Source organism: Schistocerca piceifrons, chromosome X (genome assembly GCF_021461385.2).
Source record: "Schistocerca piceifrons isolate TAMUIC-IGC-003096 chromosome X, iqSchPice1.1, whole genome shotgun sequence".
Taxonomy (NCBI): Eukaryota; Metazoa; Arthropoda; class Insecta; order Orthoptera; family Acrididae; genus Schistocerca; species Schistocerca piceifrons.
In genome coordinates this window covers 115,810,376-115,837,409 of record NC_060149.1, presented here as the reverse complement: position 1 = coordinate 115,837,409, position 27,034 = coordinate 115,810,376, and positions in this window count along the sequence as shown.

The window sequence follows — 27,034 nt, the reverse complement described above, 5'->3', positions numbered from 1 at the left end:
AGGAGTGTATTACTCAGTTGCGTGTCGCATTTCACTCCTGAATCCGAATATTTAAAAATCACTTTCACTTTTACTCAGTTTCTTTCCCGGCCGATGCGCCATATCTGGGGCGGCGGGTGGATTATTTTTGTTAATGTTCCTATTATTTATTTAATGCTGTTGTTTGCCGTTCTCAACACTGGCTCTCTAACTACAATATTGGCAACCAGAAAGTGATTAGCAAAATGTGAAGCCTGTAATTAGAATTCCCAGTGCCCACTTCATCTGAGAAATACATTTATAGCTACAGCTTATAGCTCTGAGGAATTAGGAGATTGTCTGGGATTCATAATCAAAAACCATTCTCTCTAAAATGTTCACTATATTCTGAAAGTCGCAGACCAAAAAGAATCCACACAATCCAACTACCAGAGCAGTTCAGAGTCTAATGCGCTGATGCAACTATAACTGTTCAAATTAAATGTTTAAGTGAATGCTCGCCATAATTTGATGATAATGTTCATCAAACGCCACGCTAATAATGGTAGAATGTCTGTCCTGCGGCGGCACGTGAAAATACGACATACGCAAACTAAAGATAGATCATTAACGTCATCCCAAAATTAACACTTCACTCGAAAACGATTTCATGGTTACGCGTACCCCGAGTAACATATTACTGCATCCGAGGCTGTTTATATCAATGATACCGCGGCTGTTTATATCAACGATACCGACGCGACGCGACTCCTGGCACAGGTGGTGCACCAATCAGCATCTGGAGAGAACTGGGGCCTTCCTCTTCTCGCGCAGCGTTCTTACATATAAAGCCGCGGTGCGGACGGCTAAGGGAACGCCTGATCAAATCTGCTCTCCCGACTAGCCGCTGGGCTAGTAATGCACCACTTTAAGTTATCGAATAAATCATTGCTTCCTTTACTGATGGCCAATGAAGCTCTCAATTTAAATGTGCAATCAGCACACAGGTAAGTAATCATATTAAAAGTCTGACGTGGCTAAGTCAAATATTTTGGGCGATAGAATTAATTTAATTACACTACATGCGGTAGACGAGCTCTGAACTTACCCTTTGGAGATACGCTATCGCTATAGTTTTATAGTTATTCTGTTGAAACTTCTCACATTTTTAAGATTGTAGCGGATCTCCCTTCTACTTAAATTTAAACAACCTAGCTTTATTTATTCGTCTACTTAATCTATCTTGATTCCTTAATTTCTAAGACCAAAACCAGAAAATCATGAATATCAACTAAAATTTTAATTTGTGAGATCCAGAATACTGTTTCTACTAAATTATTGTGCAAAAGGAATCTAAACATAAATTTTTAAGTTTCTAGCTCTTTTCTGTTGCGCCAATGAGTTTTACAGAAAAACGTCCAAATTTTGAAAATGGTTAAAGTTATTGAACTGATATCCAACACACATTGATTTTGTAATACTCCTGACGTGCTAGGAGCGTTTCAGGTCATTTACTTCATTTTAAAGTATTGCGCAATATTTATGACGTCAGAGCTAGTTACAGCGGACTAGCTGGCACACAATGGAAAGACTGATGTGAATTTTATAAGGCGTGAGTATGCTGCTTCCCCATAATCAGTCGCATAGAACTTAGAACTAATTAAACCTAACTAACCTAAGGACAACACACACATCCATGCCCGAGGCAGAATTCGAACCTGCGACCTCAGCGGTCGCTCGGTTCCAGACTGTAGCGCCTAGAACCACACGGCCACTCCAGCCGGCCTTTAAGTCAGCACGTTGTAGGTGTCGCCACCGGCGTCAACCTTGTGTGAATGCTCTGAAAAGCTAATCATTTGCATATCACAACATCTTCTTCCTGTCGGTTAAATTTCGCGTCTGTAGCACGTCATCTTCGTGGTATAGCAATTTTAATGGCCAGTAGTGTATGTAGAGGCAGATGTAGTGTAGAAATTCGGGGACTTTATTGCGAATACATCGACAGATTAGTGATAAAATTTTGACAGTCGAAGTTTGTTTACTCTGCACACGGTCTGGTTTCACTGGCTGGGTGTCGACTGGTGAGTGTTGATCATAGTACTTCAAACTACTGCCTAGCCTTAAAAAAAAAGCCATGTGCACTTCACAAGTACTATGCTACCCGAGTAACTGCTACTGCACCTCAGATTTTTCAAAGGGAGTGCTACAATTCTCCACCCGATAACGGAGGTTCATAAATCTCCAGCCAAGATTGTCACAGAGTCGAAGAAGCTTGTGGATCAGACCTTCCTCTCAGCTCCAAACCAAAGGACCCTGATCGACTCTGGGAACAGTGCTGCAGATTTCGAGCTCTGCTGGCACCCGCTATGAACTGAGGATAGCCTCAGAACCCAAGACCCAGGTGATATTGGAGGCGACGTGACCCGCAACGTTCAGACGGCTGCACCTGGCCGTTTGCAGCAGCATGGACTATCAGCTCGGAGACCATGGCTGCGGTTACCCTTGACGCTGCATGACAGACAGGAGCGCCTGCGATGGTGTACTCAACGACGAAGCTGGCTGCACGAATGGCAAAACGTCATTTTTTCGCATGAATCCAGGTTCTGTTTACAGCATCATGATGGTCGCATCCGTGTTTGGCGACATTGTGGTGAACGCACGTTGGAAGCGTGTATTCGTCATCGGCATACTGGCGTATCACCCGGCGTTATGTTATGGGGTGCCATTGGTTACACGTCTCGGTCACCTCTTGTTCAGATTGACGGCACTTTGAACAGTGGACATTACATTTCAGATGTGTTATGACCCGTGGCTCTACCCTTCATTCGATCCATGCGAAACCCTACATTTCAGCAGGATAATGTTGCTGGTCCTGTACGGTCCTTTCTGGGTACAGAAAATGTTCGACTGCTGCTCTGGCCAGCACATTCTCCAGATCTCTCACCAATTGAAAACGCCTGGTCAATGGTGGCCGAGCAACTGGCTCGTCACAATACGCCAGTCACTACTCTTGACGAACTGTGGATTCGTGTTGAAGCTGCATCGTGAGCTGTACCTGTAAACGCCATCCAACCTCTGTTTGACTCAATGCCTAGGCGTATCAAGGCCGTTATTACGGGCAGAGGTGGTTGTTCTGGGTACTGATTTCTCAGGATCTATGCACACAATTCGCGTGAAAATGTAATCACATGTCAGTTCTAGTATAATATATTTATCCAATGAATACCCGTTTATGATCTTCATTTCTTCTTGGTGTAGCAATTTTAATGGCCAGTAGTGTAGGTTACGGAAGCATCTACCCCACGAGCATCAATAATTTTCCCACGTTGGGAATTCACTTAGCTCTGAAGTAACGCGCTCAAAACTGAGCAGAACACTGTAATTCGTCAGGCTTTCTCGACGATCTGTTGACATCTTTAAGATGTCAGGTATTCTGCAAGATATCAGTGTCGTTCTTGCACGATGTATCGATAACGTAACTCTTGAACTTCATCAAGTGCTACCTGAGACTATTTCTCGAGTGGGACGGATCCAGTATTTTTATCTGTAGCCGCAGGTGTAAATACTGGACCAAGTCCATTCGAGTAGTAGTCTCATGTAGCACCTGATGAAGATAACGAGTTACGTTATCGAAATACGATACCTATAACCGTCAGAATACCCGATACCTGAAAAAAGTCTACACAGAACACTGTTCCGACCACTGCTGACGCTTGGAACGTATTGAGTAGATAGCACAGATGCCGTTCATGGTCAAATGCAACAGTGCAACACGGAGGCTTGGCTGCATCTGCATGTATGTTTGAGCATGCATTTCTCGATGTATTTACACAATCCCTGAACTTCTCGCATATTGTTACTTTGTCTATTTTTACTCACAGTGTAATCTGTGTGAATGTACGTTTTGTTTTAAATAAACTACTGTGTGATTGGGTTCTGCGGTCTCGATTATTTTGCAATCAAATAAAACAAAAATCCAAAATAGGTTGGGTTGTTTTGAGGGAGGAGACCAGACAGCGAGGTCATCGGTCTCATCGGATTAGGAAGGACGGGGAAGGAAGTCGGCCGTGCCCTTTCAAAGGAACCATCCCGGCATTTGCCTGGAGCGATTTAGGGAGATCACGGAAAACCGAAATCAGGATGGCCGGACGCGGGATTGCACTGTCGTCCTCCCGAGTGCGAGTCCAGTGTGCTAACCACTGCGCCACCTCGTTCGGTGAATCCAAAATAGAACAATTTTTCTCGGAATTTCCTCCCTATCGTTGCAGGTCAGATCTGCTCAACAAAAGCGAACCCTCTGATTTCTTGTATTTTTCAACGTATCGCCTTGTACCATACTTAGCAATATCATCGATGCTGCAGTTACAGCGACCACTTTACTACTTCTTCTAGCTGAATCACACTCCCCAAATATCGTGTCCATATCCCATTATTTGAATACCAACGGATTGCTTAGCTTTAACCTTTAGCTAGTATGTCGCGTCGCTTTCAGCATTTGCATTGTCAATTCTGTCTCCTTTTTGTCGGCAATAAATTTAATTATGTTAACAGCTTTCTGTGGGAGGTACAACGTGAAACTCGGGTGTACATAGTCATGTGACCCAGCTACTAGGGCTGGGAGAAGAATAATTAACTGTGTGTTCAGAACAATGAAAGTGTTATAAAACGTTGAGTATACTCCTATTTTGCCATGTCATGTAAATAGCAGATGTAACTGTACAGGTAGACGCTGTCTTCCTAAATTTCCGAAAGGGGTTAGGATTTGTACCACATTGTTGACTAATAACCACAATACGGAATGTCCGCAGCTCGTGGTCTAGTGGTTAGCGTTGCTGCCTCTGGATCATGGGGTCCCGGGTTCGATTTCCGGCCGGGTTGGGGATTTTCTCTGCCCGGGGACAGGGTGTTTGTGTTGTCCTCATCATCGTCATCATCATGATTCGTGACAGTCGCTAGATTGGACAGCGAAAAAAATTGGACTGTGTACAATTTGGAACTCTGTACGGGCGCTGATGACCGCGTAGTTGAGCGCCACACAAACCAAACATCATCATCATCACAGTACGAAATTTCTTCACAGTTATGAGCTTTGATGGAAAGTTTAGCTAATAAACTTTAATACGGTGCAATTGACGGCGAATGCTTTACAGTAACGAAAAGGACCTGAGGAAGGGCAATATATCGACTAATGTCCAGTCTACAAAAGCGATATACCAGATATGGTTCAGTAGTACTTCCAGGTTATTCATTGACGATACTGTTTTCTACAGGGAAGTATCGTCACTGAACGATGGTGAGTACATGCCATGCATAGCGCAGTAGCCTGATCAGTAAGTATGTGGATGTAGGAATGCCACAAGAACAATCTTGTCCATACGGTGTGTTGTTACGACAAAACGTCTTTCATACACACAGTTTCAGTTCAGAGACATAATTGATCTAAGTAACCAAAGTACATCCGGACAGTGCAAAATTTATTTAAATATATGGAAAGTTATATCTAATTGTTTGTATACATGTGTGTTTCACACAAGAAGTCCTAGGAAAATACACTGGGCGTCGAAAGTCGTGGGACGCCTCCAAATATCGTGTCGGACCTCATTTTACGCGGCGTAGAGCAGAAGTTCGACGTGGCATGGACTCAGCAAGTCGTTAGAAGTCCACTACAGAAATAATGCGCCATACTGCGTCTATAGCCGTCCATATTTGGCGAAAGCGTTGGTGGTGCTAGATTTAGTGCGGGAGCTGACGTCTGATTATGTCCCATAAATGTTCGACACGACTCATTTCGGATGACTTGGGTGGCCAAAACGTTTCGCTCGAATTGTCGAGAATTTTCTTCAACCCAACTGCGAACTTGTCATCCATAAAAATTCCAACCTTGTTTGCGAACATGACGTCCACGAACGGCTGCAAATCGGAAGAGCAAGTAGCCGAACATCCAGAGAACCCAGTCCAGTTCACGAAAATACAATCCACACCATTATGGAACCACCACCAGCCTGAACAGTGCCTTGTTGACAACGTGGATCCATGGCTTCGTGGGGTCTGCGCCGCAAGCGAACCCTACCATCAGTTCTTACCAACTGAAATTGGAACTCGTCTGACCAGACCGTGGTTTTCCGGTCGTCTAGGGTCCCACCAATATTGTCACATGCCCAGAAGAGACGTTGCAGGCGAAGTGGTGCTGTTAGCAAAGGCACTCGCGTCGGTCGTCTGCTGCCATAGTTCATTAATGCCAGCTATCGCCGCATTGTCCTACACGTTCGTCGTACGTCCCCAATGGATTTCCGTGATTATTTCACCCAGTGCCGCTTGTATGATGGTGGGAGACAATGCCTGAAATGAAGTATTTTCTGCACGCTCTTGATAGTGTGGATCGCGGAATACTGAATTTTCTAACGATTTCCGAAATGGAATGCCCCTGCGCCTATCTCCCATTCCGCGTTCAAAGTCTGTTAATTCCCGTCGTGCAGTCATAATCACGTAGGAACCTTTTCACATGAATCACCTGAGTAAAAATGACGGCTCCGCCGATATACTGCCCTTTTATACTTTGTGCACGCGATATTATCGCCATCTGTATATGTTGATATCAGTATCCCATTTTTTACTCTAGTATTATTTTTCGTAATTTTAGTTTCAACCACATTCGTATCTTCAAAGTTCAGTTTTACGCCGAAGACCTCGAAGTTCAGTATTCAGTCATTCTGATACAAATATCATCATCGTCATCATGAATGACTGCATCTGACAGTTTCTTGACGACGCTGACGTCAGCAAGAATGCACTGTCGTTGCGGATGCGGATTGGAGGGGCATGTGGTCAGCACACCGCTCTCCCGGTCGTTATGATAGTTTTCTTTGACCGGAGCCGCTACTATTCGATCCAGTAGCTCCTCAATTGGCATCACGAGGCTGAGTGCACCCCGAAAAATGGCAACAGCGCATGGAGGCCTGAATGGTCACCCATCCAAGTACCGGCCACGCCCGACAGCGCTTAACTTCGGTGATCTCACGCGAACGGTGTATCCACTGCGGCAAGGCCGTTGCCTCCACCTCAATACAAGGTAAGTGATAAATGTGTGGAACTTGAGATACGTCCGCTACAAACAGTTTCATGCGACGTACCACGCTGTAGTTGCTAATCATTCACCGATTCAAGGAGTTATAGTCGTTGTTTTTGTGTGCTAGATAAGTCTTATTTTTGGCTGAGTAGAGAGAAGCTGCCGTCATGTTGCACTTTAAGAGCGGAGCCTTGTCAGTCAATCAGTTTGCTTGGGGCAGAGTTTCAGGTTCTTTCGGGCAACGTCGCCTGCTGTTCATTCTACTCTACTCTTCCTCTTCAGTTGTTCCGCGATGTGCGCTATTCTCATTGTACTGCCTGTTGACTAATGGTAAAGTTCAGAATTTGGTCTTCCGAATTATTTGACATGGGCATTACAAAGCTGAAGTGTTTAGAATTATTGATGAGATTGTCGCTGTCTTGAATTGCATGGATGTAACTCCGTATTAGAGCGCATAATTTTTGCAGTTGGCTGGCCGGGGTGGCCGAGTGGTTCTAGGCGCTACTGTCTGGAACCACGCGACCGCTGCTGCGGTCACAGGTTCGAATCCTGCCTCGGGCATGAATGTGTGTGATGTCCTTAGGTTAATTAGGCTTAAGTAGTTCTAAGCTCTAGGGGACTAATGACCTCAGAAGTCCTATAGTGCTCAGAGCCATTTGAACCATTTTTGCAATTGTGTATCCATCTGAGTCAGATCAAATCTTTGTTCTGATTCCGTCTTTCTTTTTTTTTTTTTAATGTGTGAGGATCAGTATCTATTTTCTTTGGAAAACATACTGCAGCGTTGTATGGACTTAGTCGCGAGTTAAGGCGTGACAGTTTACTTGGACACAGCCTCTACACTTCTCATAGACTGAACGAAAAATGACATATTTAGGTAGCTGGGATTTTCGTGGCCATTGATTGGTCGAAACGTTGGAAACGGAGACGCCAGTGTCCCTTACACACAGCTGGGTGGTGGCCGTAGCCGAATGGACTGCGTGTGTACTGCCTCGTGTTTAGTAATAATTGTTAATAGCATGAGCTAAAGTGTGTTACTTTTGAATACATTACGGGAAAGGCAGTGATCAATATCTTACAAATATTTACGATTAAAAACAATTTTGATCACGATTTATTTATCAAGGTGACCGGTTTCGACCGCTACTGTGGTCATCTTCAGACCACTGAGTAGGAACCTCTTTCTGTTGGAGAATCACTACTCTCCAACAGAAAGAGGTTCCTACTCAATGGTCTGAAGATGACCACAGTAGTGGTCGAAACCGGTCACCTCGATAAGTAAATCGTGATCAGAACTGTTTTTAATAGTAAATAAAGTGTGTTAAATGCTCAAAACTTGCTGAACTGGTATTAATAAATAACTGCTCTAAGAAGTACTGTAATTTACATTATAGTTAAAAAGTCCGTGACTTACGAAGTACGCATTCATGCGGAATCTTGTGTGAAGTTCCGTTGTGTGTATTTTAAACAGTGTTGTGGCAAGAATCGAAACACTGAATAAATTAATTGACGCCCTTAAAACAAATTTACGTGCTCCTTATTGAAAGGTAAGCCTGCATTTTCGCAGATCTGTTTCAGCCATTACTTCATAAACAGAATTATGTCTGTACGTGATCGTCTGTGAGATGGACATCTTTAGAAGACCCAAAGTGATTTATTAGAACCCTACTATTTGTGCTTGATGCTGTACACATACAACTAAAGCTCTCACGTGTAGGAGCAGGCTGTCGCCACTAGACCCCAGGTCCGGTTCAAGTGGTTCAAATGGCTTTGAGCACTATGGGACTTAACTACTGAGGTCATCAGTCCCCTAGAATTTAGAACTACTTAAACCTAACTAACCAAAGGACATCACACACATCCATGCCCGAGGCAGGATTCGACGAGGTCCGGCTTTTAGAGCGGAGGTGTTGTTTACAGCATTCCTTGACAGTCGTGACTGTGAAGGATTATATCGAAAGCGATAACGAACAGTGAATTAGCAATTATACTGACTTCGTGGCTTTAATCCGTCGAGCCGTGACTTTGATAGGCTGTAGACTGACTTTGATTATTATTGATAGCAAAGAGCACAAGTTCGGAATGAGTAGCGTAGAATAACAACTGAAAGAGTTGAAAACATATAAGTCGCCAGGCCGGATAGAATCCAAGTTGGCTTTTACAAAGAGTACTCTACTGCATTGGCTCGTTACTTAGCTTGCATTTATCGCGTAACTCTCGGCCAACGCAAAGTCTAAAGCGAATGGAAAAAAGTGCAGGGACTCCCGTATGTAAGAAAGATAAAAGAACGAAACCACAGATTAACACCTGTATCCTTAAGAACGGTTAGCTGCAGGAGTCTTGAACATTTTCTCCGTTCGAAAGTAATAAATTTACTTGGGACGGAAAAATTTAGGTCCACGAACCAGCATGGCTTTAGAAAGGTTCGCTCATGCGAAACTCGGCTTGCCCTTTTGGTACGAGGTATCATGCGAACTATAGATGAAGGCCAACAGGAGGATTCCATATTCCTAGATTTCGGAGAAGCATTTGACACAATGTCCCACTGCAGACTGTTAATGAAGTTCAACCACACGGAACAGGTTCGCAGATAAGTGCGTGGCTCGAAGACTTCTTAAGTAACTGAACCTACTGCGTTGTCTTCGATGGCGAGGGTTCATCAAAGACAAGGATATCGTCAGGAGTGTACCATGGAAGTGTGATACGACCGCCGTTATTTTTTTATGTACAGAAATTATTGACAGGGTGAATAGCAATCTGCGGCTGTTTACTGATTATCCTGCGGTGCACGGAAAGATATCATCGTTGAGTGACTGTAGCAGGATACAAGATCACTTAGACAAAATTTGTGTTTTGTGTGATGAGTAGCAGCTAACTCTAAATGTAGAAAAATGTATGTCAGTGCAGATGAGGAGGCAAAGCAAACCGTAATGCTCGAATGCAGCATGAGTAGTGTGCTACTTGACAATCACATCGATTAAATATGTAGTCGTAACGTATGCAAAGCGATATGATATAGTACGATTGTGGCGATTGTACGGCGTGGGGCAAGAGGAAGTGGCCCCGTGAACAGACTTCCAGGGTACAAAGAAACACAGCAGAGGAAATTATTGTAACTGACCAACTGAAAGTTTTTACAACACAACTTTTATTTACGTGAGTCTAAATGAAAATGACTGAAATACAACGAAAAGTCACAATCACAAAGCCTGTAAGAGTCTCCTACTAGAGGCAACAAAAGATAACTTCTAAGTTTCCCACAAGAGTCCGAGGTAACACACATACAATTAATTCCAAGTCCTATTCCAGTGGCGAAGACGTAGTCTTTCTTCGAGACGTCCTTGAGGTCGGTATTGGCGTGAACTGACATTCGGTGCTGGTCCTAGCCTTTAAATAGTATTGGCCAGCCTATCAGATGTTGGTGTACTAATACTGCCTGCAGGCCACCTCGAACTTCCTCTGCAGGAAGTAGTATGCGGAATGTCTGTTTCCAAACGGCCGATTTTCACCATTGCTTACGCCTTATGTATAGGCAACCTCGGTCCTGTGCGGTGTTAGATGTGTTGCCGGCCCGCAGGGGCTACCTTGGCGATGGCGTAACAGAAACGACATACAGTACTAACCTGGATATAGAAGATGTTCAAAGTGACCATCTCTTGACGCTTTTGGGCCCTGGTCAGTAAGCTGATGAAGGCGGATTTAAGCTGGGCTGCTGATATTGCTGCAATCTCATCCGAAATGTTCTGTTGCAGATCTTGAAGCTATGAGGGTTGTTGCATACACCTTAGACTTGAGAGCTCTCGACATAAAGTAGTCGCACACTGACAGATGAGGTGACCTGGGTGGTTAGCTAGGGCCGCGACCAGACTGACCTTTGCTAACAACACTGTCAAGTGTGAAAATTGTATAAATGTGTTCGAAGGTTTGGCTGGCTTTATGGGCAGTTGCTCCATCCTGTTGGAAGTAACTGTAGGTCTTTTCTTCCTCCGTTAATGCTGCCACAAATAGTTTCAAAAAGTTGGCAATTTAACGAACCAAAGTCAGCCTCTGATGAAAGAAGATAGGACCAATAATGCGGCTTGCAGACACTGCATACAAAACCCCTACCTTCTGATCATACAATGGTATTTCGTGGAAGTTATGCGGATTCTCCGCTGCCCAGAACCTGTGATTCCGTGAGTTGGCAGAACTACTCAGGTGAAACAGATCAATGTCCAAGCCAATCTTTGTTATCTCAGTGAACAGTCACTCACAAAACTGGAGGCGCTGAGGAGTATCTGCTGGTTTTAACGCATGAAAAAGAGACATTTGGTAGGGATGCATGCTCAGGTCCAGATGGAGTATTTGTCCGCATAATTCCCGTGATATTCCAGTCTCCTGCGAAAGGTGTCGGGTTTATTTGGTAGGACTTTCAAGCATATTCTGACGAACTGCAGCCACATTTTCTGGTGTGCGGGCACCTTTCGCAATGGCACTTTGACACCATTAAACTTCTCAGCAAACAACTGACCACACAGTTTTCACGACTTTGCTGTTGCGTAAGTTTCCACACTCCACTGTGAGTACCAGCATCCCTTTTGCACTGCTCCACTGACACCGACACAGCCCGCACTACGCTCTGATTAGATTAATTAGTACTTGTTGCATAGATCATGAATACGACACTTCGTAATGATGTGGAACGTTTCAGGTTAATAAAAGGTGTCTATACAAGATATTACATTACACAAAATATTACATGACACTTAATTTTTTTTTTGGATTGGGGGTGGGGAAATTACCTACTCACTATATCCAAAAATTCATCTAATGAGTAAAAGGGGTTGTTATTCAGAAATTCTTTTAATTTCCTTTTAAATGCTATATGGCTATCTGTCAGACTTTGGATGCTATTAGGTAAGTGAACAAAGACTTTTGTGGCAGCATAATTTCCCCCCTTCTGAGCCAAAGTTAGATTTAACGTTGAGCAGTGAAGATCATCCTTTCACCTAGTGTTGTAGCCATATACACTGCTATTACTTTTGAATTCATAAGTGAATATATATACATTGTGAGGCTACAGTGAAATTCCCTAGCTCTTTGAATAAGTGTCTGCAGGATGATCTTGGATGAGCTCCAGCAATTATTCTGATTACACGCTTTTGTGCGATGAACACTCTTTTACTGAATCATGAGTTACCCCAGCATATGATGCCATACGAAAGCAGAGAATGAAAATAGGCGTGGTAAGCTAATTTACGCAGATGTATATCGCCAAAATTTGCATGACCCTAATAGCATAAGTAGCTGAACTCTAACGTTTCAGCAGATCTTCAGTGTGTTTTTTCCAGTTCAACCACTCATGAATGCATACACCCAGAAATTTTGAATATTCTACCTTGTTTACCGATTTCTGATCGAACTCTATATTTATTAATGGTGTCATTCCATTTACTGTGTGGAACTGTATATACTGCCTTTGTCAAAGTTTAATGAGAGCCCATTTGCAGAGAACCATTTTCTGAAAATCGTCGTTTACAATTTCATCAGTTAATACTTGTCTGTAGGTGTGATAGCTATACTTGCATCTTCGGCAAAAAGTACCAGCTTTGCATCTTCGTGAATATAGAATGGCAAGTCATTAATATAAATTAAGAACAGTAGAGGACCCTAGACCGGACCTTACGGCACCCCATTCTTGATTGTTTCCCAGTTTGAGAAATCACCAGTTTTTCGCATATTATGTGAACTGCTTATTTCAAATTGTGAACTGCTTATTAACCGGTGTGGATCACGTGGCGACCGTACACGTACTGTATCATGGGGTATGGTTATACGCATGTATTCATGTCGAATCGTATCCATTGGTCCGCACTAATTTTATTTGCCCCATCGTGAAGTAGGGAAGGCAAGTGGTCGACTTCGGTTTGTTGGGAGAATTTTAGGGAAATGTGTTGCATCTGTATAGGAGACCGTACACGGGGCACCAGTAAGACCCATTCTAGAGTATTGATCGAGTGTTTGGGATCCGCGACAGGTCGGATTAAGGGAAGCGATCGAAGTAATACAGAGGCGGGCTGCTAGATTTATTACCGGTAAGTTCCAACAACACGCAGGTTTTACGGAAATGCTTCGGGAACTCAAATACGAATCCCTGGAGGGAAGGTGACGTTCTTTTCACGGAACACTATTGACAAAATATAGAGAACCGACATTTGAAGCTGACAGCAGAACAATTATGCTACCGCCAACGTACATTTCGTGTAAGGCAAGTGGTCGACTTCGGTTTGTTGGGAGAATTTTAGGGAAATGTGTTGCATCTGTATAGGAGACCGCACACGGGGCACCAGTAAGACCCATTCTAGAGTATTGATCGAGTGTTTGGGATCCGCGACAGGTCGGATTAAGGGAAGCGATCGAAGTAATACAGAGGCGGGCTGCTAGATTTATTACCGGTAAGTTCCAACAACACGCAGGTTTTACGGAAATGCTTCGGGAACTCAAATACGAATCCCTGGAGGGAAGGTGACATTCTTTTCACGGAACACTATTGACAAAATTTAGAGAACCGACATTTGAAGCTGACAGCAGAACAATTATGCTACCGCCAACGTACATTTCGTGTAAGTACCACGACGATAAGAGAAACTGGGGTTCATACGGATATATATATATATATATATATATATATATATATATATATATATACCCGTCTTTCCTTTTTTCTGTCTGCGAGTGGAACAGGAAAGGAAACGACCAGTAATGTCACGGGGTACCCTCCGCCACACACCGGACGGTGTCTTGCGGAGTGTATATGCAGATGTAAATGTAGGACTGTGAACGTAGAATATTGATTACTTGTAAATACTCTGATGAGACTCTGCGGAATTAATTTTGACGATTATTTTCTGTTGCTCAGAATTACGCAACAGTATTTATCAGCGACAGTCGCTGTTTTGGAAATGTACGCAGTGCGTGTGAAACGTGAAATATTGTGATGCAGGAAGCAATACAAAAGAACGAAGTTAAGAAAAGAAGACATCTACATTTTGTTTACGACGTTACGCAACGAGGAGATGGAAGATATGACAGGTGGACGCTGCAAGGTGTTGGCGCGCCAACCTTTGCAAGCCTTACTCCATCGGAGTCGGGATCAGCCGCTACAAGAGCGAAAGTCTTTCGCACACTGGACAAGGAACGACCCTCGCCTCAACTACTGTGGCCTGATACCGTAAAATTTACGGTAGCTGATCTCCTTTCTGTTAAAAGGCTCAGGACCCGTAGGTTGGCAGAAAGCTGAAGTGTAGTGTACACCCCAAGGCTAGCAAACATTGAGTAAATTATGATTGGAAAAATTATCAGCAATATTCAAAAGCATGCATGACGAAAGATAAAAGGTTGTTGTCCTTAGAAATAATAGAGTATGTTGCTCTTCTTACGAGAGAGGTGAAGATGTGGAGCATTTGTCAGAAGTGCATGACGAAAGTTGGTCAGAAGTGAGTGTACCGAATGTCCGTCAACGAATTGCGTTGGGAGACACTGCTTCTGTCGACAGTGAGAGTTAATTGTCAAGTGGGAGTACTTTAGTGAATGTTGTTAATAGGCAGACGTGTTCGTAAGGTTTATCGTGAAATTTCAAGCAGAGTCTGAGAAAAAATTAATCGAATCTCAAAAAAATTTTTGAAGAAATTAAAAAGTCCATTAAAGAAAAAAAGAAAAAACTGATAAGTAAACAATAAATTAAGGAAAACCTTGGTAAAACTAAAAATTCCATTAGTGTACAAAATATATTTGCCATTGACAAAAAAAGTCACAAAATTGATAATACAGAATATCAGATTCACTTAGAAACGTCAATCATCTTAAGGAGTGTGAAGAAAGGCAAAAAGTAATAACCAGTGCTTTATCAGAAAACGCAGTTAAGAATAAGGAAGTATTTGAAGCACCTGAGCTTCAGATTACTCACATAGAATCTAATGTTGTAGATCCTGCAGCGTTATAGATATTTTGTAAGGACATTAGGCCTATATGTTTAGTAAGCCAAAACGGTGCTATTCAAAGAATTTTTATTACGATGTTATTCTTTGGTGCTATAAACTTACTTAGGCTCCAAGGCCAGTATCAAGCTATTTACATAACACATCGCTAATGCCGTTGCTGTCTAATACCCTGAACTGCAGCATGTCGTAGGTGTACCGAAGACGAAATCGTAGCTATGTATTGTCTCAGCAGTGGAATTTTTTGCCGAGAATTATTCATGGAGACCCATTTTACATTTTTCAAACTTACGAAAAATATTAAATAGGTTTGACGAACGTTGCTCAGCACAAATCCATTGCTTAGACATTACATATCCACAATTTCATCTGTGCTACATCTACACAGCTGTACAAGGTATTAGACTGGGACAGCGTTATCGATGTGTTATGCAAACAGCTTAGTAATGGCCTTGGATCCGAAATAATCTTATAGAACCAGAAAATAAGGTCGTAATAAAATGTATTTGAATATTGCAGCGTTCGGCATACTAAACATATAACATCATTATAAGATCCAAAAGAAACTACGGAGAATTGTGGAGTGGCTCATAAGCAACAGGATTCAAAGACGGAAAACCTTCAAATTAATTTGAATAAGAAGGTAGAGGTAGTTAAAAAGACTTTTGCAGAAAATGTAGGTGAAATCCATTCGGAACTGAAAGAAATTCGTGAAAAAACTCACAGAAGACGTGGGGCAAAACTAGAGGTACTGATCGGGTGCCACTCAGAATGAAACAGAAATAAAGCAAAGACTTGAAATTTGTTATGAGCAGCAAAGTCAGAAGGATTTTAAATACGTATTACATTGTCTGATAATCAGTATTTAACAGCGTAAGTTTCATTCTTTCTCTACCAAAGGGATCATACACCCTGCTGCGTTCAAAGAATAATATGAGGGAAAATTTCCTGTACAGGGGCTCAATGTGAAAAAAATTGGTAGCGTAGTTAGTACTATAAACGGAGGGATAATCCTTGGGATTGAAAACGAGAGCGCAATGCAACACGTATGACTAATTTATTGGGGCGTTTATGAATCAGTATTTGCTGAATAGCGCACAAAAATGCGTCATGAGGCACCTATTTGAGGGTATAAATTTGACTGGTGGTGGATGCAAGACTTCTTCCACACATAATTAGAAAAGAATCTATATTTACAAGACGCAATGAAAGAGTCTGACTTAATGCAATTATAATGACAACGTTACCAGTATCCCTACAGGAAAAAATAATCAGAACTGTGAAAGACAGATGCTAATGGAACTGTGCAGGCATTGACTGAGTTAGATTTGTTGGCACATAATAATCAGAATTTGGAAGGTTGATGAGGAAAAAGGTGGAAATGTAACACGCAAAATGATGCGCTAAGGTGAAATGACACACCGTCACCGGGGTTTAAAGCGACGCCAGTGCAGATAGTCGCGCACTGGGAACGTGCAGAGGGGTTGCGGTATGAAGCGCAGGTTTCACATAATTGCTCTTACGATCTTCCGATGCGAGGAAGGGTGGATTTAATAGGGATAGAGGGAACTGTCGCGGGGAACTGAGACATATCCATTACAATGATAATGGAAATAATGAACGTGAGACCTTCACCTCATGGAGTGTCACAAGATATTGTCATGAGGTCCGATTGTGAATAGCAATGACTAAGGACCGCTACACACAAATTTCTTGAGTCTGCCAAGAAGAGTAAGACAAAAATGGTCCAGGCCAGCAAATTTTGCTAGAAGAAATGAAGAGGTATTTAAACTATAGGAATTTCTGTTATGACTATGAAAAAGAGGTCAGCTACTATGTATGAGTGAATAAGGTAGAGACTGTGGATACATGTAAGAATTTGATTTGATGAAATCTGCTGACCAGATAAGCGGGAGCGGGAACTTAATCTGATGGGAGTGCAGTCTTGCACAATAGTGTGGTGCAAGAGGTAGACTCGACAGAATTCGAACGTTGCTGTACCCCTTGTCTAAATACATGGAATGACAATTAATTGAATATTTATGCTTTAAGAAATAATGATTATGAACTGGGAGAGGATAAAAAGTTAATGTATAAATAAAATAAAAACAAGGGGGAAAATCTAATTCAATGCCGTGAAAAAACTGTACCTGTACAGGAGAGTATGGACGCATTTTGCAAGGCAATCCATAAAATCAGGTTGCAACCAGAACTCAAGCGGAACAGGAAATGGTGTTATCAGAACGTCAGTGACGCTTATAATATATATCTTGTTAAAGCCGACGTTATTAAGACTAACTCAGAGGTACATCCATGCTCGAAAGTATCCGGACGACCTGAATTGCATTTCGCCTGATTCGATTGCAACCCACATAACGCAGCTGTCTAGCAGGTCCTCTAATCGCTCCTTGGTACAGTCGTTTGACTATTGAAAATGGTTCCAACGAGTCACCACTAGGAAACATTGCTCTGTATCGCAATAACTCAAGATGTAAAGTAATACCAAGATACTACAAATATCAGGGAACACCTTATCACAGATAAGACTGTCCTTAAGGCTTGTAAGCTCACATTTATTGCAACAAATGACATACCTGAAATGTTACCACTCCCATCATTACGTCAGATAGGTAATGCACATAGTACGTTCGTCGTATTCATGATTTCCTCTTTAAATAACATACCGTACTTGTTATTTGACACAAAATGCCACTAAAAATTTAAGATATTCACGAGCAGCTAGTTTAGAATGTGTATGAACTTCAAATGACACGACGGACCGTCTCGTTCTGCATATGGATTCAAACCAAGGTCATGCAGACTAAGATTTCGTGACTAACGAAAACTAAGAGTCATTCCTGACTAGATATACAGAGAGTGATATACCTCGATTTTAGACGGAATCGGTTAGCAAATATCAACTTTAAATTACATAAAGCAAACATTTTTAACGGACACGAATTCCTACCCAGCATCTATTTTCCCTGTTAATGAACTACGGGAGATGTTAAATATTGCTTCTTCACAAGTAACTTACTTGAAATGCCATGAGGTAAAGCTGTGTGTTGGACAGGGATTCGAACCCAGAACCTAATCGGATTGTTATCGAAGCACAATCAACTGTAACATACCTGATTTTCTCCGCAGTAGCTAGATGTTTTAACTGAAATGACGAGACGAAACACTAATTTTTTCCTTCCCAGGACTTGAACCCGGCACCTATCGCTGTTATAGTCTAGAGAAAAATAACGTTGAATGTGGGTTTGGTACACCAGCAGCGACATGTGAGCATGTTTGAACTAGAAATAATATGACGAAGAGTTCAGTGCTGACTGGGAATCGAACCCCACACATATCGTTGTTGACTACACACAATGAGACGTCAGCTACCGAATTTTTCTCCACCAGCAGCTCGGAATAACATCTTGAACTTACAGTGATCTCGCAAATAGTCACATGTGTCGCTGGGAGGCAATAACGTCAGATATTGTTTTTGTTGACAACGAATGAAAATGCGTTAAAAATTAAAATTATTGTCCACCAGCAGATAGGTGTTCTCATGGTTGTTGTTGTTGTTGTGGTCTTCAGTCCTGAGACTGGTTTGATGCAGCTCTCCATGCTACTCTATCCTGTGCAAGCTTCTTCATCTCCCAGCACCTACTGCAACCTACATCCTTCTGAATCTGTTTAGTGTATTGATCTCTTGGTCTCCCTCTACGATTTTTACCCTCCATGCTGCCCTCCAATGCTAAATTTGTGATCCCTTGATGCCTCAAAACATGTCCTACCAACCGATCCCTTCTTCTAGTCAAGTTGTGCCACAAACGTCTCTTCTCCCCAATCCTATTCAATACCTCCTCATTAGTTACGTGATCTACCCACCTTATCTTCAGCATTCTTCTGTAGCACCACATTTCGAAAGCTTCTATTCTCTTCTTGTCCAAACTGGTTATCGTCCATGTTTCACTTCCATACATGGCTACACTCCATACAAATACTTTCATAAACGACTTCCTGACACTTAAATCTATACTCGATGTTAACAAATTTCTCTTCTTCAGAAATACTTTCCTTGTCATTGCCAGTCTACATTTTATATCCTCTCTACTTCGACCATCATCTGTTATTTTACTCCCTAAATAGAAAAACTCCTTTACTACTTTAAGTGTTTCATTTCCTAATCTAATCCCCTCAGCATCACCCGATTTAATTTGACTACATTCCATTATCCTCGTTTTGCTTTTGTTGATGTTCATCTTACATCCTCCTTTCAAGACACTGTCCATTCCGTTCAACTGCTCTTCCAAGTCCTTTGCTGTCTCTGACAGAATTACAATGTCATCGGCGAACCTCAAAGTTTTTATTTCTCCATGAATTTTAATACCTACTCCGAATTTTTCTTTTGTTTCCTTTACTGCTTGCTCAATATACAGATTGAATAACATCGGGGAGAGGCTACAACCCTGTCTCACTCCTTTCCCAACCACTGCTTCCCTTTCATGCCCCTCGACTCTTATAACTGCCATCTGGTGTCTGTACAAATTGTAAATAGCCTTTCGCTGCCTGTATTTTACCCCTGCCACCTTCAGAACTTGAAAGAGAGTATTCCAGTTAACGCTGTCAAAAGCGTTCTCTAAGTCTACAAATGCTAGAAACGTAGGTTTGCCTTTTCTTAATCTTTCTTCTAAGATAAGTCGTAAGGTTAGTATTGCCTCACGCGTTCCAACATTTCTACGGAATCCAAACTGATCTTCCCCGAGGTCCGCTTCTACCAGTTTTTCCATTCGTCTGTAAAGAATTCGCGTTAGTATTTTGCAGCTGTGACTTATTAAACTGACAGTTCGATAATTTTCACATCTGTCAACACCTGCATTCTTTTGGATTGGAATTATTATATTCTTCTTGAAGTCTGTGGGTATTTCGCCTGTCTCTTACATCTTGCTCACCAGATGGTAGAGTTTTGTCATGACAGGCTCTCCCAAGACCATCAGTAGTTCTAATGGAATGTTGTCTACTCCCGGGGCCTTGTTTCGACTCAGGTCTTTCAGTGCTCTGTCAAACTCTTCACGCAGTATCTTATTTCCCATTTCTTCATCTACATCCTCTTCCATTTCCATAATATTGTCCTCAAGTACATCGCCCTCGTATAAACCCTCTATATACTCCTTCCACCTTTCTGCCTTCCCTTCTTTGCTTAGAACTGGGTTTCCATCTGAGCTCTTGATATTCATACAAGTGGTTCTCTTCTCTCCAAAGGTCTCTTTAATTTTCCTGTAGGCAGTATCTATTTTACCCCTAGTGAGACAAGCCTCTACATCCTTACATTTGTCCTCTAGCCATCCCTGCTTAGCCATTTTGCACTTCCTGTCGATCTCATTTTTGAGACGTTTGTATTCCTTTTTGCCTGCTTCATTTACTGCATTTTTATATTTCCTCCTTTCGTCAGTTAAATTCAATATTTCTTCTGTTACCCAAGGATTTCTGTTAGCCCTCGTCTTTTTACCTAGTTGATCCTCTGCTGCCTTCACTACTTCATCCCTCAAAGCTACCCATTCTTCTTCTACTGTATTTCTTTCCCCCATTCCTGTCAATTGTTCCCTTATGCTCTCTCTGAAACTCTCTACAACCTCTGGTTCTTTCAGTTTATCCAGGTCCCATCTCCTTAAATTCCCGCCTCTTTGCAGATTCTTCAGTTTCAATCTGCAGTTCATAACCAATAGATTGTGGTCAGAATCCACATCTGCCCCTGGAAATGTCTTACAATTTAAAACCTGGTTCCTAAATCTCTGTCTTACCATTATGTAATCTATCTGATACCTTTTAGTATCTCCAGGATTCTTCCAGGTATACAACCTTCTTTCATGATTCTTGAACCAAGTGTTAGCTATGATTAAGTTATGCTCTGTGCAAAATTCTACAAGGCGGCTTCCTCTTTCATTTCTTCCCCCCAATCCATATTCACCTACTATGTTTCCTTCTCTCCCTTTTCCTACTGACGAATTCCAGTCACCTATGACTATTAAATTTTCGTCTCCCTTCACTGCCTGAATAATTTCTTTTATCTCGTCATACATTTCATCGATTTCTTCATCATATGCAGAGCTAGTTGGCATATAAACTTGCACTACTGTAGTAGGCATGGGCTTTGTGTCTATCTTGGCCACAATAATGCGTTCACTATGCTGTTTGTAGTATTAAACCTACTCCTGCATTACCCCTATTTGATTTTGTATTTATAACCCTGTAATCACCTGACCAAAAGTCTTGTTCCTCCTGCCACCGAACTTCACTAATTCCCACTATATCTAACTTTAACCTATCCATTTCCCTTTTTAAATTTTCTAACCTACCTGCCCGATTAAGGGATCTGACATTCCACGCTCCGATCCGTAGAATGCCAATTTTCTTTCTCCTGATAACGACGTCCTCTTGAGTAGTCCGCGCCCGGAGTTCCGAATGGGGGACTATTTTACCTCCGGAATATATTACCCAAGAGGACGCCATCATCATTTAATCATACAGTAAAGATGCATGTCCTCGGGAAAAATCACGGCTGTAGTTTCCCCTTGCTTTCAGCCGTTCGCAGTACCAGCACAGCAAGGCCGTTTTGGTTAATGTTACAAGGCCAGATCAGTCAATTATCCAGACTGTTGCCCCTGCAACTACTGAAAAGGCTGCTGCCCCTCTTCAGGAACCACATGTTTGTCTGGCCTCTCAACAGATACCCCTCCGTTGTGGTTGAACCTACGGTACGGCCATCTGTATCGCTGAGGCACGCAAGCCTCCCCACCAACGGCAAGGTCCAAGGTTCATGGGGGGGTTCTCATGGTAGAGCTTGATAATTCATAATGAAAAGTTTAGTGCTGGGCCAGGATTCGAACCCATTCACGCCCAATATGTGGAGATGATGAGGAATCTGCAGTTTTGAACAAACAATAAATTGTATCCGAGCTGTATTGTCACGAAGGGATCAAATTCCGCGTTAAGAGCGGTCTGAGTTGCATTCCTAGTTCAGAACCTATTTTATCGGCATACAGAAGCTCAAATGAAAGATTGAATAAGTGTCCTGTAACACTACATAGCGTTTGTTTCGTCACTAGAAAAAAATAACTAGAATAAGAAGGGATACTGCTGATAGAGTTTCTACATGTCGCCACTCCAGACTTTATTGTGGTCCATCCTAACGTCTACTTGCTAGAGAAGGAATACCATGTTTAATGTGAATTTCAGACCACAATGCCACTATACCTTCTTCATTTGGCGTAGCCAGAAGAGAATAGAATCTGTCTCTCCCTATCAAAAATCACGGGCCGAAGATGCAATCGAACCTAGACCATAAGAATATGAACCTATCATCAAACCAACAGACCACCAAATCCCCTTCTTTTTCACTCATTTTCCTCTCATAACATGAGACTTCTGACACACAGGCTCCCTGTAGTGGTTTGCAGCATGTTCAGTGCATTCATTTACTTGGTTGACTGAATCGCCATGAGCTAGCTGCCTCGGCTATCCAGTGCATACATTCGACTCTATTTTGTAATCACCGAAATAAAATCACGTAACTGCCACCTACACAGAACTGCCAACAGTGTAGGATGCAGAAATTTAAATAGGAAGTGTTCCTTTCCATTTGAGCTACTCTATTGCGCTATCTGTTTGTTGAAACCGTCCTGCAGTGCAAACGAAAAGCTGTAACTGTCTGTCTCTCAGAAGTCTAGATCCGGCCATATGTATTATCTCACAGCACTGTGGAATTCCGAAGTTCGCACTGTGGAATTCCGAAGTTCTGGAGGAACTATTTACTTCCGGAGCAGCCGCAGCTACATGGCAGCTACTGGAGCAACAGTGAGCGTTGTGCACCGTAGATGAGATGTCGTGAGTTCGTGTACATTCACTGCTACGTTTTTTAAAACGCAATTCTGCTGTCTGCTGAAGTTTTCAATTTAATGGAACTTCACTTCTCAACCCAAAATAGTCGCATGTGGAAAAAGGGCTAACTTTTGCAACATTTTGTTCTTTTCAGGTTTAATAGACGGCCAGGCAGCAGATGCATCTCGAAGCTTTTGTATTATGTATGGGGAGAGAGCATCGTGCCCAAATAGTCAGAAAAGTATTTTCTACATTAGCTGCCGTGTGGTAGTGGCATTTTATTCTTCTTCAAACCTTGTTTGACTGCTTTAACTCAGAACAAGTTTTCTACGTGCATGTAATCAGTAAAGTGCATGTGCACAGTCAGACTGTTATAGATAACATCAGAGAATTCGCATATATCGTTGATGATTAATTTCTCTCTCATTTTTAGTATTGTTTTAACAACACTAAAAGAAACCTTACGAAAATTGTGCACTGTATTGTAAGAAATTAAATGAAAGTACCCATGATAACCTTATGACAAAAGTCTGTTTTAATAAACCTGAATATCTGTACACAAGCGTGCCTCTATCGGCACGAATTTGTAAAATACTACTCACTTAGATTTCGATTGGGTCTGTGTTTAATTGGTATGCTGTGTTATGCTCAACAGGTATGCAAATGTGGCATTTCATAAATAAAGTTATGTGTTCCTAGAAACCCAAAATTTGCATGTCAGCAGCGGAAAGAGACGTTACCTGTTGTACAGCATTGTAAGATTTTCACCATTGCACTGTGAGCTGAAAGTATTTTCTTGTGATTTGCATATCAGTTCATTTCCTTCTTACTTATCACCCTGGAATGTGAGTCTTAAGTGAAGAACAGTACAGAATTTCGAATCGTTGACGGTCGATTCGAATTTCTTCAGAGACGCTTGAATTGTGAAGCAGCTTGGCAGTCAGAAAGCCGAGATCTATGACCATTAACACTACTTACTGAGTCGAGCTGCCAAGGGGATTTGATGTGTGAATGTTTTCTTCTGATTTCGTTACAGAAATTTTCTGGAAAATCGCATCTCCATAAAATAGAGGACAGAAAAAAAAGCTCGCACACGCTGGTCCCTACGACGGCTAAAACTGACGACTCCTTAAACCGCTGCATCACGAGCCACGGGGTGGTACCGCGGGACTACGGTCACAGAGGTTCCTGTACGCCACTCTCATCATGGTATTGGTCGCTCAGAGTCATAACGCATCGCGAAAGATAATAAAACTTGTCACTTATGTGAAGAATAGCATTTCTGTAGCCAAATAATTGAATTTTCTGTCTCAGTGTCTTAGTTAACATGAGGATTATATACGAGTAGTACGAGTCATTCAAATGGAAAGGGAATATCAAGTGAATTTAGCGAGTCAATTCAGTACCATACGCGGAAGTGATTGCACTGCCACAGTGTTTCCAAATGTTTGTGACGATGTTGCCAATTCTCAGCTGTGCTAGGAACAACTCTGTAGCGTTATAGGAGGAGAATCTCGCGCTCGTGTCGTGGGAGGATACGGGGAGGAGGCGCGGGGTTTGGTTAACATGCAGCGTTTTCTCCTACCAGTTGTGTCAAACATTCAGGTGCGTAATCTTCCATCACGATTACAGATTCCCACAAAATATATACGAATAAAACACTTACCTTTTTATTTTGTGATAAGAGCTTATTTCAGTACAATAAAAAATCTTTGGAAATCAACTTTGCCCACCTTTCGCGAAAAGTAAGATAATAAACACTTTGCATCTATGTGCAGTCTTGTGATCATACAAGTAGAATTTCATGAACTGCACGAGAATGTAGAAAAATTTTGGTGCGAATGGAAGCTGTAAGAAACACAGTTAACTAATTATTCTACACCACGTAACAATCAATTTATTTGAAAATTCCGAAGAGAAGGAACTAAAATTTGTTTCCATTAAGACAGGAACTAAAGTGCAGATGTGGGCACTGCAGATCTGTGCTTTTTCATCTTCAGATCTACACGTATAATGCATACTAACCAGCGTATTCATTGCTTTCGTAATGTTTCCCTCTTGTTTAGTCTTCTAATGATGAACTGCATCCACACCCATGAGTTTGATTGTTCCTTTTATCCTTCCATCCACTATCTTGTTGTGTTATTGAAATGGTTCAAATGGCTCTTAGCACTATGGGACTTAACATCTATGGTCATCAGTCCCCTAGAACTTAGAACTACTTAAACCTAACTAACCTAAGGACATCACACAACACCCAATCATCACGAGGCAGAGAAAATCCCTGACCCCGCCAGGAATCGAACCCGGGAACCCGGGCGTGGGAAGCGAGAACGCTACCGCACGACCACGAGCTGCGGACGGTGTGTTATTGTTCGGTGTTCAAAAATCAGAATATTATGCCTGCTCCCACGAGGTATTAAAACGAGGTCGCAAGAAGGCTAACGAATTATAATCAAAATACAGTGAGACGCCAATTTGTCTGTCGTCATGGTGTTAAGTCGACAGAAATAGTTGGGTGTTATTGCCTGCATCACCGGCATCCCGTTGTCGTCATCTCTTATTGATATTTTCGTATTACCCTGAAGACAAGAACACGAGATAAATGTGTATATTCTCCGTGACGAAACACCCCACATTCCATTCATCCTGATCCATTCGTTACGTGCATCGGCGGCAATGAGTGATAGGAAAGCTGTTGTGAGGTGACGAATAACAATAACAATGGTAGTAATAACAAATCAATAATCAAGGATGTTTAATGCATTCAGACGATTAACAAAATAACCAAGAAAGGCTGAGTGTTTAATTGGCGCACTGCATAGATGTTCTTACCATTTTGTTACTGAATTCTGTTCTGGTTGTTTGTAGTTCGAAAAGAAAGAAGCCTGTAGCCATATATAACGCTAGTACAACGAGATATTACCTATCAACTATCCTTGCTTTACATGACGAGACGAACATGGCGTCACCGAGCTGATATTTGAAATACATTTCTGTTTTCTCTCTCTGTCTCTTTCTCTCTCTCTCTCTCTCTCTCTCTCTCTCTCTCTCTCTCTCTCTCTCTTTCTTTTTCTTTTTATTTTTTGAGGAAAGCATCGAGAAGCGCGAATAATAAGCAAGTAGGCATATAACCTGTTTACAGTTATTTTCATTGGGTTAAGTAATGCAAAAATACAACTTTTAGGTGTATTATTGCGTAATTCCAGTTATTGACAGTCTATTCGTGAGCTTGCTCGCATTCAATGGGGTGAAACCTATCACAATGGCAAGCAAAGCACAAATACTTCTTGCACCATGTGCGACACACAAACGAAATCTCGCTGCACTGACTTGTTGTCCGATTAATTGCACGGAAAACATATCTAATTCATGTTGCTAAATTCAGGTCTATCAGATATCAATTTGGATGCGTACCAAGTGTTTAAAAGTATATCTTGAAATACGCAGAAAGGGACATAGAGGTATTCGACTGAAACATAGCAATGACCAAGATTGTAACTGGGGTCGACAACATCGTCGTCTACCACCATGACATCTCGATCGGCGACAGTGCTCAGCCGGTTACTTGCGTTTACTGGTATCAAAGCTTCAGCATGAAAACACAAAAATGTTAATAACCCGAAGATCATTAACTTTGGAACCCATAGTAAAGTAAAGCAATCATCAGTCGAAAGAGTGGTTTGAACACCACAGTGCTTTAATAGGCACGGTCTTGTTGGAGGTGGTATGCCGTTGCTTTCCTCCGACCTTTGAGTTGACTTACGTAGCCAGTTAATAGGGGAACCTACAGTTTAACGTGCCTTCCATACCCCAATGCAACTCGGCATTTTTCACATCAAAAAACACTGCCCGAGGGGAAATGAGCATAAAATGGCACATAAAAATCGTGAAACTGTTGAGGGATCGAACATCAGACCTTCGTATCCGTAGTCTTGCTCTTTATCACCTTGCCACCATGCAGCCAACACTATGGTTTCTGCTTGGCATTAAAATTAGGATTTCTCGTTTGTGCCTGCGTTGGCACTTGCGTGTCCCTTAGGAGACAAATACGCCTGAGTTTGTGGATGAACGCAGACTTAGGTTGATAATCATTTTGAATATTTAGCAGTACTGTACCCATTGGTGTTAAACTCGTTTTCAACCATTGATTACCACAGCT